This window comes from Pseudophryne corroboree, unplaced genomic scaffold, assembly GCF_028390025.1.
Source record: "Pseudophryne corroboree isolate aPseCor3 unplaced genomic scaffold, aPseCor3.hap2 scaffold_581, whole genome shotgun sequence".
Classification (NCBI taxonomy): Eukaryota; Metazoa; Chordata; class Amphibia; order Anura; family Myobatrachidae; genus Pseudophryne; species Pseudophryne corroboree.
Genome location: NW_026970180.1, coordinates 325039 through 337615, shown reverse-complemented (window position 1 = coordinate 337615; position 12577 = coordinate 325039).

The following is a 12577-nucleotide window of genomic DNA, read 5'->3' as shown; positions in this document are numbered from 1 at the left end:
TGCCAAAATCGCAGTTGGTCCCAATGACGCGGTTGTTGTTTTTGGGAGTGATACTGGACACAGAAGAGGTTTTCCTCCAGTGGAAAGGCTATGGAGATCCAGAGTCTGGTCAAACAAATTCTGAAACCAGCAAGAGTGTTAATCCATCAATGCATTCGGTTGCTGGGGAAGATGGTTGCGGCCTACGAGGCCATTCAGTTTGGCAGGTTCCATGCTAGAGTGTTCCAGTGGGACCTGTTGGACAAGTGGTCCGGATCCCACCTACACATGCACCGGAGGATAATCCTGTCTTCCAAGACCAGAATATCACTCCATTGGCGGCTGCACAGTTCTCACCTCCTAGAGGGGCGATGGTTCGGGATCCAGGACTGGATCCTAGGGACCACGGATGCAACCCTCCGAGGCTGGGGAGCAGTCACACAGGGGGAAAACATCCAAGGAAGATGGTCAAGTCGGGAAAGTTGTCTCCACATAAATGTTCTGGAGTTAAGGGCCATTTAATAACTGCAGACACAGTACGCACTGGGACGGGTGCCCAGCATCCTCTACGGACTAAGAGAAAAGGATTTACCGGTAGGTATTAAAATCCTATTTTCTCTAACGTCCTAGAGGATGCTGGGGACTCTGTAAGGACCATGGGGATAGACGGGCTCCGCAGGAGACATGGGCACTTTAAGAAAGACTTTAGTTCTGGGTGTGCAGTGGCTCCTCCCTCTATGCCCCTCCTCCATACCTCAGTTTGATACTGTGCCCAGTGGAAACTGTGTGCTTTTCAGGAGCTCTCCTGAGCTTTCTGACAGAAAGTATTTTGTTAGGTTTTTAATTTTCAGGGAGCACTGCTGGCAACAGACTCCCTGCATCGAGGGACTGAGGGGAGAGAAGCAGCCCTACTCTCTGAGTTGCAAGGTCCTGCTTCTTAGGCTACTGGACACCATTAGCTCCAGTGGGATTGGTACGCAGGATCTCACCCTCGCCGTCCGTCCCAGAGCCGCGCCGCCGTCCCCCTCGCAGAGCCGGAAGATAGAAGCCGGGTGAGTATGAGAAGAAAAGAGACTTCAGCGGTGGCAGAAGACTTCATGATCTTCACTGAAGTAACGCACAGCACTGCAGCTGTGCGCCATTGCTCCCATACACCTCACATACTCTGGTCACTGTAAGGGTGCAGGGCGCCCTGGGCAGCAATATAAACCTCTTTTTGCCAAAAATATAACATATATACAGCTGAGCACTGTATATATGTATGAGCCCCCGCCAATTTTACAGTTTAAGCGGGACAGAAGCCCGCCGCTGAGGGGGCGGGGCTTCTCCCTCAGCACTCACCAGCGCCATTTTTTCTCCACAGCACCGCTGAGGCAGCTCCCCAGACTCTCGCCTGCTGAAACCACGGTAGACAAGAGGGTTGAAAAGAGGGGGGGGGGCACATAATTCGGCGCAAATTACATACAGCAGCACTACTGGGCAAACATTAAGTTACTGTGTTATTCCTGGGTTATATAGCGCTGGGATGTGTGCTGGCATACTCTCTCTCTCTGTCTCTCCAAAGGGCCTTGTGGGGAAACTGTCTTCAGAAAAAGCATTCCCTGTGTGTGTGGTGTGTCGGTACACGTGTGTCGACATGTCTGAGGAAGAAGGCTGTATTAGAGAGGAGCGGGAGCAAATTAATGTGGTGTCTCTGCGACAGCTGATTGGATGGATATGTGGAATGTTTTAAATGCTAGTGTAAACTCAGTGCACAAAAGATTAGACAAGGCTGAAGCTTTGGGACAGTCAGGGTCTCAACCCATGCCTGATCCTATGTCGCAGGGACTGTCAGGGTCTCATAAGCGCCCACTATCCCAGATTGTTGACACAGATACTGACACGGATTCTGACTCCAGTGTCGATTACGATGATGCAAAGTTACAGCCAAAATTGGCAAAATCCATTCGATATAGGATTATGGCAATAAAAGATGTTTTGCACATCACAGAGGAACCCCCTGTCCCTGACAAGAGGGTACATAAGTACAAGGGAAAGAAGCCTGAGGTAACCTTTCCCCCCTCACACGAGCTGAACGAGTTATGTGAAAAAGCCTGGGAATCTCCAGATAAAAGACTGCAGATTTCCAAAAGGATTCTTATGGCGTATCCTTTCCCATCAATGGATAGGTTAAGATGGGAATCCTCCCCTAGGGTGGACAAAGCATTAACACGCTTATCCAAGAAGGTAGCCCTCCCGTCCCAGGATACGGCTACCCTCAAAGAGTCTGCTGACCGCAAACAGGAGATAACCCTGAAGTCCATTTATACACATTCGGGTACCTTACTCAGACCGGCAATTGCGTCGGCCTGGGTGTGTAGTGCTGTAGCAGCATGGACGGATACCTTATCTGAGGGGATGGATACCCTAGATAAGGATACTATTTTATTGACCCTGGGGCATATAAGAGATGCTGTCCTATATGTGTGTATGCAAAGTACAGGTGGTGCTGCAGGGCTCACACCCTTTTACTTGTCTTGTAGAGCAACTCTGGAGCTGTTATTGGATCCATCTGCTGCGGGCCTTCCCCCAGGAATGCTTGCACTAGTTGTTGCATTTGGTTTGTTGTTTGGGGGTGCTTCAGTATTAGGCAGCCTTCTGCCCTCCCACATTCATCTGAAAATGTGTTCTCCCTGCAGTTGTTGTCCCCAGATGAGAGTTCCCTTGTGCTTCCTCAGTTGAATCTCCTTAACTTGACGGGGGTGTGCCCGAGCAGCCGCCCTCCACAGCCCTATCCCAACACATACTTATCTTGCATATGAGATCTCTTGATCATGAAGATAGTTCTCACAGGGTGAGGTTCATCCATTACATTTTAAAGTAGGAAGGTACAAATTACATATTCGAATTACATATATGTGCTGGATTCAAATGTTTTCCCCCCTTCCTTTCTCAATTGTGCCCATCAGCAGCTATTCTTATGTTGCTGCCAATGGTTGTGACACATTTTTTTCTTCTGTGGGGTACACTGGACTCCACAAGGATTCATATTGGGGTGTAGAGTAGGATCTTGATCTGAGGCACCAACAAGCTCAAAGCTTTTGACTGTTCACAAGATACTCAGCGCCCCCTCCTCTATAACCTCGCTTCCATGAACAGGGAGCTCAGTTTGTAGTTGGTGCCTTCAGTAGCAGGCCACTTAACAGGGGGCTGCCTCAGGCATCCTATTCTTAGCTATTAATTTTGACAAGAAAAGAAGAACTTTTTTAATAAGAATCTACAAGGGCTGCAGCAGGCTAGGTCTAATAGACATATTTACTGCAGCTCCATCACTCCCAGCGGCACAGTATACTCCAGTGCCCCGGTTGCTGGGTCACTGCAGCGGAGGCTCCGGTTTCTTCCTAAGGTCAGTCACACACACACCGCCCTCCGGGATCACGAGGCCGCTGATGAAAGGGTGGTAAGGGGCTTCTGTGCCCACTTTATACCGTGATCCAGCGTGGCTGTAGGGGGCGGGCCGTGTGCGCACTGGCGTGGACACTGATTACTGGGCAGCTGCTCCACTAGCCACCAGGGACAGTTAAGGAGCACAGCTCTGGGGGTTTTTCTCCTATATTAACCCCATTTTGTACTACCCGCAGTGCATTGTGATAGGTAATAGGGCCTGATTCAGGTTGGATTGCAATCGCAATAAGCAATCCAACTGCAAAAATTGCTAAGAGCATACGCATCCGCCTGCAGATAATGCGATCGCCTCTGCCTGTCAATCGGTGCAGGGGGGGGGAGGGGGGTCAACAACACTCCATTTCCAAGTCGGAGATGGAGCGGTGCGGGGGCAGGGTTTCAATATTGGGTCGGCAACGGAGAAACAGGAGGCGTGGTCAGAGCAGCTGCATGACATCACATGGGCCGGACTCCGCCAGTGGAGCCCCAGCGTCATGCAGTAGATTTTGTAGAGGCCGGGGAGGACTTCTGTTCCTGGGAGCTAGCTGTGTTGTGCATCTTTTTTCCTCTGCCCCTACCTCTGGCAAGAAAGGACGCACCTCGCACTTTCTTGTTTCTTTGTGACCGAAAGGACTGCATTTGATAATGCAGAGCTTTCTTATGCTGTGAGGGAACATAAGGTAAAAAATTTGATTTTCCAGCTGTAGCTGTGCGTGTTAATGCTTTGTCCATCCTAGGGGAGGATTCCCATCGTAACCTCTCCGTTGATGGGAAAGGATACGCCATAAGAATCCTTTTGGAAATCTGCAGTTTTTTATCTGGAGATTCCCAAGCTTTTTCACATAACTCGTTCAGCTCGTGTGAGGGGGGAAAGGTTACCTCAGGCTTCTTTCCCTTGTACATATGTACCCTCTTGTCAGGGACAGGGGGTTCCTCTGTGATGTGCAAAACATCTTTTATTGCCATAATCCTATATCGAATGGATTTTGCCAATTTTGGCTGTAACTTTGCATCAACGTAATCGACACTGGAGTCAGAATCCGTGTCGGTATCTGTGTCAACAATCTGGGATAGTGGGCACTTATGAGACCCTGACAGTCCCTGCGACATAGGATCAGGCATGGGTTGAGACCCTGACTGTCCCAAAGCTTCAGCCTTGTCTAATCTTTTGTGCAATGAGTTTACACTAGCATTTAAAACATTCCACATATCCATCCAATCAGGTGTCGGCGGAGACACCACATTCATTTGCTCCCGCTCCTCTCTAATATAGCCTTCTTCCTCAGACATGTCGACACACGTGTACCGACACACCACACACACACAGGGAATGCTTTTTCTGAAGACAGTTTCCCCACAAGGCCCATTGGAGAGAGAGAGAGTATGCCAGCACACACCCAAGCGCTATATAACACAGGAATAACACAGTAACTTAATGTTTGTCCAGTAGCGCTGCTGTATGTCATTTGCGCCGAATTATGTGCCCCCCCTCTCTTTTCAACCCTCTTGTCTACCATAGTATAAGCAGGGGAGAGTCCGGGCAGCTTCCTCTCAGCAGTGCTGTGGAGAAAAAATGGCGCTGGTGAGTGCTGAGGGAGAAGCCCCGCCCTCTTGGCGGCGGGCTTCTGTCCCGCTTAAACTGTAAAATTGGCAGGGGCTCATACATATACAGTGCCCAGCTGTATATATGTTATATTTTTGCCAAAAAGAGGTTTATATTGCTGCCCAGGGCGCCCCCCCTGCGCCCTGCACCCTTACAGTGACCGGAGTATGTGAGGTGTATGGGAGCAATGGTGCACAGCTGCAGTGCTGTGCGTTACCTCAGTGAAGATCATGAACTCTTCTGCCGCCTCTGAAGTCTTCTTTTCTTCTCATACTCACCCGGCTTCTATCTTCTGAATCTGCGAGGGGGACGGCGGCGCGGCTCTGGGACGGACGGCGAGGGTGAGATCCTGCGTACCAATCCCTCTGGAGCTAATGGTGTCCAGTAGCCTAAGAAGCAGAACCTTGCAACTCAGAGAGTAGGGCTGCTTCTCTCCCCTCAGTCCCTCGATGCAGGGAGTCTGTTGCCAGCAGTGCTCCCTGAAAATTAAAAACCTAACAAAATACTTTCTGTCAGAAAGCTCAGGAGAGCTCCTGAAAAGCACCCAGTCTCAACTGGGCACAGTATCAAACTGAGGTATGGAGGAGGGGCATAGAGGGAGGAGCCACTGCACACCCAGAACTAAAGTCTTTCTTAAAGTGCCCATGTCTCCTGCGGAGCACGTCTATCCCCATGGTCCTTACGGAGTCCCCAGCATACTCTAGGACATTAGAGAAACTAGAATTTTAATACCTACCGGTAAATCCTTTTCTCTTAGTCCGTAGAGGATGCTGGGCACCCGTCCCAGTGCGTACTGTGTCTGCTGTTATTAAATGGCCCTTAACTCCAGAACATTTATGTGGAGACAACTTCCCTGACTTGACCATCTTCCTTGGACGTTTTCCCCCTGTGTGACTGCTCCCCACCTCGAAAGGGTTGCATCCGTGGTCCCTAGGATCCAGTCCTGGATCCCGAACCATCGCCCCTCTAGGAGGTGAGAACTGTGCAGCCACCAATGGAGTGAGATTCTGGTCTTGGAAGACAGGATTATACTCCGGTGCATGTGTAAGTGGGATCCGGACCACTTGTCCAACAGGTCCCACTGGAACACTCTGGCATGGAATCTGCCAAACTGAATGGCCTCGTAGGCCAAAACCATTTTCCCCAGCAACCGAATGCATTGATGGATTAACACTCTTGCTGGTTTCAGAATTTGTTTGACCAGACTCTGGATCTCCATAGCCTTTCCACTGGAGGAAAACCTCTTCTGTGTCCAGTATCACTCCCAAAAACAACAACCGCGTCATTGGGACCAACTGCGATTTTGGCAAGTTTAGGAGCCAACCATGTTGTTGAAGAACTGTCAGGGAGAGTGCAATGTTTTGCACCAACTGGTCCCTGGATCTCGCCTTTATCAGGAGAACATCCAAGTACGGGATAATTGTGACTCCTTGCTTGCGAAGGACAACCATCATTTCCGCTATCACCCTGGTGAAAATCCTCGGAGCCGTGGACAGACCAAATGGCAATGTCTGAAATTAGTAATGACAATCCTGAATTGCAAACCTCAGGTAGCTTGATGCAGTGGCTAAATGGGAAATGTAAGTAGGCATCCTTTAAGTTTACCAAAACCATGAAATCTCCTTCCTCCGGACTGGAGATCACTACCGTGAGAGATTCCATCTTGAAATTGAATTTCTTTAGGTAGAAATTGAGGGATTTCAGATTTCAGATTGGTCTGACTGAGCAGTCCGGCTTCGGGACCACGAAGCGGCTTGAATAAAAACCTTCTCCCTGCTGACTAAGGCTGATTTGAACAATCGGTGAGGGGGAACGTCTTGAAACCCCAGTTTGTACCCTTGGAACACTATTTATAAAACCCACGAGTCCAGGTCCGAATGAATCCAGAACTGACTGAAGAGTTTTAGACGTGCCCCCACTGGTGCGGGCTCCTGCAAGAAAGCCCTAGCGTCATGCAGTGGATTTGGCAGAAGCAGAGGACAATCTCTGATCCTGCAATCTTGAAGAGGCTACAGACCTCTTCCCTCTTCTACTTCCTCTACCTGCAAAGAAAGAGGAATCTTAACTTCTTGCATATCTATTGGGCCGAAATGACTGCATCAGATAATGATGCGTCTTTATCCGTTGAGAGGGAACATAGTGCAAGAAGGTTGACTTACCTGCGGGAGCTGCCGAGATCAAATTAACTAGGCCGTCACCAAACAAGGCTTCACCTTCATAGGGAAGAGACTCCCTTTCTTCTTGGAGTCAGTATCAGCATTTCCTTGGTGAATCCAGATATACAGGGAATGGGGGAAAGGGGATGTGTTCTGCACCAGCTATTAAATTCTAAATATTTGTATGAAGAGGCCCCAATAAAAGTCCATCAGTTATATTAAATATTAATTGTAGGACGTTCGGGGGTGCTACCAGAGACAAGTAATGTTATGCAGGAAAGGAGAAGAGAAAAGAATGTCTCTTTTGCTGGCGCACAAATGATGATTTAAAAATTAACTTTTAATAAATTCGTTAAAATTGTCTAAACACGAAATAAAGTACAATAAGTTTGTATAATGTAATTACCATATATAATAAATGGAAATACATTTATTAATATCAAGGTTCGCTACCTGTGTTGTGTCTTTATTATTGATCCAAATTGACTATATCAATTAGTCTGATACTGAATTACTGGACACTATGTAATATTAGTTGAATGTATATTAGTAATTCACTTGACAAATGTCAGAACCTGGCAATAGTTCTACATATCATACACTTACAGCACTCTTTCCACAATATTTTCCCTTTATTCCAGATCAAATGGTATAATCCCCCACAGTAATTATTCCTGTTGTAGTATAGTACAGTATGGTTGCTGGGGACGTCTTTAATGAAAAGAGAGGGAACATCTAATGTGTCTCCTTATGGGTAAAATACTTGCAAGCTAAGTGCTATGAATAGCATCAGCATGTAGATAAATGCTGAGTGTTAGGTGAGTAATGCAGATAAATAGGGATATCTAATAATTCTATAGAATAGTGGGTGAATTATTAGATATCCCTATTTATCTGCACCTCTAAGCACACTATTTGACTGTCCACACCCTGCTGTGCCTATTACCCATCTCCTCCACCACCCTCAACACTGACCCACACATCATTCACCCACAAAGATACAATAAAGGTAGTTTGGATAAATTAGCTAAATGAAATGGATTTAACCAATTTATCTAAATGACCATTTTTGGATGTTTTCCAGTGTTTGGGAGCAAATGGTCAATTGTCATTTGCTGCCACATATTAGCATAATTTTGTTTCAACTAGAAAAAAAAATTGGACAGATAATCTAAGTGTGGATCCAGTTTAATGCTGATTTCAGAGCCAACTATAGACTTGATTGAGGTACTGTGTCCCCGGTACCAAATACCAATCAAAATAGTATTGTGAGGTGTGAGGTGTTCAAAAAAGACTGAAAATGAGTGGAAATTATGGTTATTGAGGTTAATAATACTATGGGATCAAAATGACCAACAAATTCTATGATTTAAGCTGTTTTTTAGGGTTTTTTGAAAAAAACACCCGAATCCAAAACACACCCGAATCCGACAAAAAAATTTCGGTGAGGTTTTGCCAAAACGCGTCCGAACCCAAAACACGGCCGCGGAACCGAACCCAAAACCAAAACCCGAAAAATTTCCGGTGCACATCACTACTTAATTAGAACTTTGGTCAATGTGAATTAATTATTGGACTCAACCATGGTTATCCTTAAAACCCAGGGGTCTATTTAAGATCGATCTTAATCGATGTTGGGCTTCCAGGTTGAAAACAACACATATTTACTAACATTTTAAAATTTATATAAAAAATCATCTGTTCGTAAATGCAGTGCACATGGTTTTGCCCAACTGCTAACAAAATTCCTGCTGCGATCAACTTGGAATTACCCCCATCGATTGATGTTTTCACACTGCTCGTTCCAACCCCAAAAACTATGAAGAGGATGGGGGCATATACGCAGGGTCCATCCTGTGCATGTGCCTACATTTTCTCCGGGTGCCCCGCAGAAAATGCGAATGCCTCTGCCTGTCAATCAATAGAGGGCGTACCTTCGCAGGTATATCGCGATCATGAGCCATGTCTCCCATTTTTGTCATTATAGGTGCTCTGTGAGCTGCTGACAATGCCCCAGCCCCTCGGTCTCCCGTGAATAGACATTGGGGCTTATTCAGACCAGATCGCTTCAATTTATTTTCACCCAGCGGGCAATCAGGTCTGCACTGCACATGCGTATGCGCCACAATGCGTAGGTGCGACGGTCCGGAGATCACAAGAAGATTGACAAGAAGAGGGTGTTTGTGTGGGTGGCAACTGAATGTTTCTAGGGAGTGTCCGGAAAAACACTGGAGGGACCCGGCGTTTTGTGGGAGGATTTGTGACGTCACCTCAATGGCTGAGTAAGTGCTGAGCTGTGCAGCTCTTGTGCACATGTGATCACACACCTGCACAGCAAATTTTCCCTTCCGCTGTAGGCGGCAACCACCTGATCACAGGGATGCAAAAAACACACCCTAGCGATCAGGTCTGAATTACCCACAATGTGCATATTTGCCGAGCAACAAGCTACAGGGAGCCTTCCAACCCCCCCCCCCTTCCCCAAGACTATGGGACGCTGGGGGGGGGGGGTTATTTGGGTTAGCTGGACATTCCCAAAAAAAGTGACTGTCCTGCAAAAATTGGGTTAGTTGGGAGGTATGTGCAAATACATTTATTGTTTTGCTTGCAGGGTAAATACTGGCTTCTTTGACATTTAGCCACAAATGCTGCACAGTTGAATTACAGTATTACACTGCAATTAACAGTTATGCTAGGTCATTCCTTCTCCCAAAATCTACCTCTCTCTGCATGTTACATCTGTCCCACAGTGGCGTGCGGTGAGGTCAGTGGCTAGTGAGGCACTACAGCCATAATGTCCGCCGAATCCTGCCGATGACCCTTAGCCAATGCCCGCTACTGCCTCTGAGCCGATACCAACTGCCACCGCCAATGGCTTACAAACTCTCCCACAATCAACTGACCCAGCCCTCCACCACTAATTTCTATCTCAGTCCGATGCCGCCAATGCCCGCTGCCTGCCTGCTCATTGTTCTTGTGATATATTATACATTTTTAAAGAAAAAAAATGAGTGTTTGGGACTGGGAATGGTGAGGGAGGAGGACATGAATGCAATTTTGTTGTCCAGGGCTTCCATTAACTTAAAGGAGAAGGGTCTGAATGGGTTAAAAAAAATGTGTGAGGTCCCCCCTCCTTAGTATAACCAGCCTCTTTGAGCCGGTCCTGGTTATTTAAATACTGGGGGAAAAATTGGACGAGGTTCCCCGTATTTAGACAACCAGCACCGGGCTCTTATACGGGTCCTGGTTCCAAAAATACGTGGGACAAAAGATGTAGGGGTACCCCATATTTTTAAAACCAGCACCGGGCTCCACTAGCCAGAGAGATAATGCCACAGCCAGGGGACACTTTTATGTAGGTCCCTGCGGCCCTGGCATTACCCCTCCAACTAGTCACCCCTGGCCGGGGTTCCCTGGAGGAGTGGGGATCCCTTAAATCAAGAGGTTCCTCCCCTCGAGGCACCCAAGGGCCAGGGGTGAAGCCCGAGGCTGTCCCCAGCACCCCTGGGTGGTGGGTGCCGGGCTGATAGCCATATGTGTAAAAAAAGAATATTGTTTTTTTGTTGTGGAACTACAAGGCCCAGCAAGCCTCCCCCACTTGCTGGTACTTGGAGAACCTCAAGTACCAGCAGGCGGGGAAATAACAGGCTCGCTGGTACCTGTAGTTCTACAACAACAAAAAATACCCAAATAAAAACACAAACACACACACCGTGACAGTAAAATTATTGAGACAGGCTGTAGCATGTGGATGCATGTAACCCTATAAAAGTGATGGATTGGGTGACTATTACAATACCCACTGTTGCTGTCTGAAAAATGATGGATTTATAGATTGCTCTGCCGAGATATGTTTTTTTTCTAAAATGCACCACAGGTATGGATGGATAGTATACTTGACGACACAGAGGTAGGAAGAGCAGTGGCCTACTGTACCGTACTGCTATATATTATATTATTTATTATTATTATTATCCTTTATTTATATGGCGCCACAAGGGTTCCGCAGCACCAAATTACAGAGTACATAAACAAATAATCAAACAGGAAAACAGCAACTTACAGTTGATGACAATATAGGACAAGTACAGGGTAAATAAACATAGCTACATCAGCAGATGACACTGGAATAAGTATCAGGTGGCAGAAGACTGCTGGATTTGGTGCAGCTGAAGATTATTAAAGTAAGAAAAGAGTAAGCACATGAGGGAAGAGGGCCCTGCTCATGAGAGCTTACATTCTAAAGGGGAGGGGTAGACAGACAGGGGTGAGACAGATGGGGTACATAGAGAGCGTGGAACAGAGGTTTAGGATGAGATTTGGCTGGGTTTGGTGAAGAAGTGGGTCTTGAGAGCCCATTTGAAGTTTTGTAGAGAGGTGAAGAGTCTGAGGGGGAGAGGTAGGGAATTCCAGAGAAGTGGTGCAGCACGTGAAAAATCTTGGAGGTAGGAGTGGGAGGAAGTAATCCGTAGGCAGGAGAGTCGGCGTGCATTAGCAGAGCGAAGAGGACGGGTGGGAGTGTAAAGCGAGATAAGATCAGAGATGTAGATGGGAGAGGAGTGGGTGAGGGTTTTGTAAGCAAGTGTGAGAAGCTTGAAATGGATTCTGAAAGGGAAGGGGAGCCAGTGAAGGACTAGTAAGAGAGGAGAGGTGGACGTAGTGCATTTGGTGAGGAAAATGAGCCGGGCAGCAGCATTGAGGATAGATTGGAGTGGAGAGAGGTATTTGTCAGGAATGCCAGTCAGGAGGAGATTACAGTAGTCCAGTCTGGAGATGACCAGTGAGTGGATAAGAGTCTTAGTAGCATCCTGGGTCAGAAAGGGTCTGATCCTGGAAATATTTTTTAGATGAAAACGGCAGGTTTGTGAGAGGTGCTGAATGTGTGGTTTGAAGGAGAGGGAGGAGTCAAGGATTACTCCAAGACAGCGCACTTGGGGGGTAGAGGAGATAGTAGTGCCATCAATAGATAATGAGATTGTAGGAGGTGAGGTTATGCGGGAGGGAGGGAAGATGATCAGCTCGGTCTTAGACATGTTAAGTTTAAGAAAGCGCTGGGACATCCAGGAAGAGATAGCAGAGAGACAGTTGGAGATACGAGTGAGGAGAGTAGGGGAGAGGTCTGGAGAGGAAAGATAGATTTGAGTGTCATCAGCATAGAGATGATATTGGAAACCAAAAGAACTAATGAGCTTACCTAGTGAGGACGTATAGAGAGAGAAGAGGACCAAGGACAGAACCTTGGGGTACCCCTACAGTTAGTGGAAGTGAGGGGGAGGTGGAGTCATGAGAGGAGACAGAGAATGAACGGTCAGAAAGGTAGGACGACAACCAAGAGAGGGCAGTGTTACGCAGACCAATGGAGTGAAGGATTTGCAGTAGGAGAGGATGGTCCACAGTGTCAAAAGCAGCAGAGAGA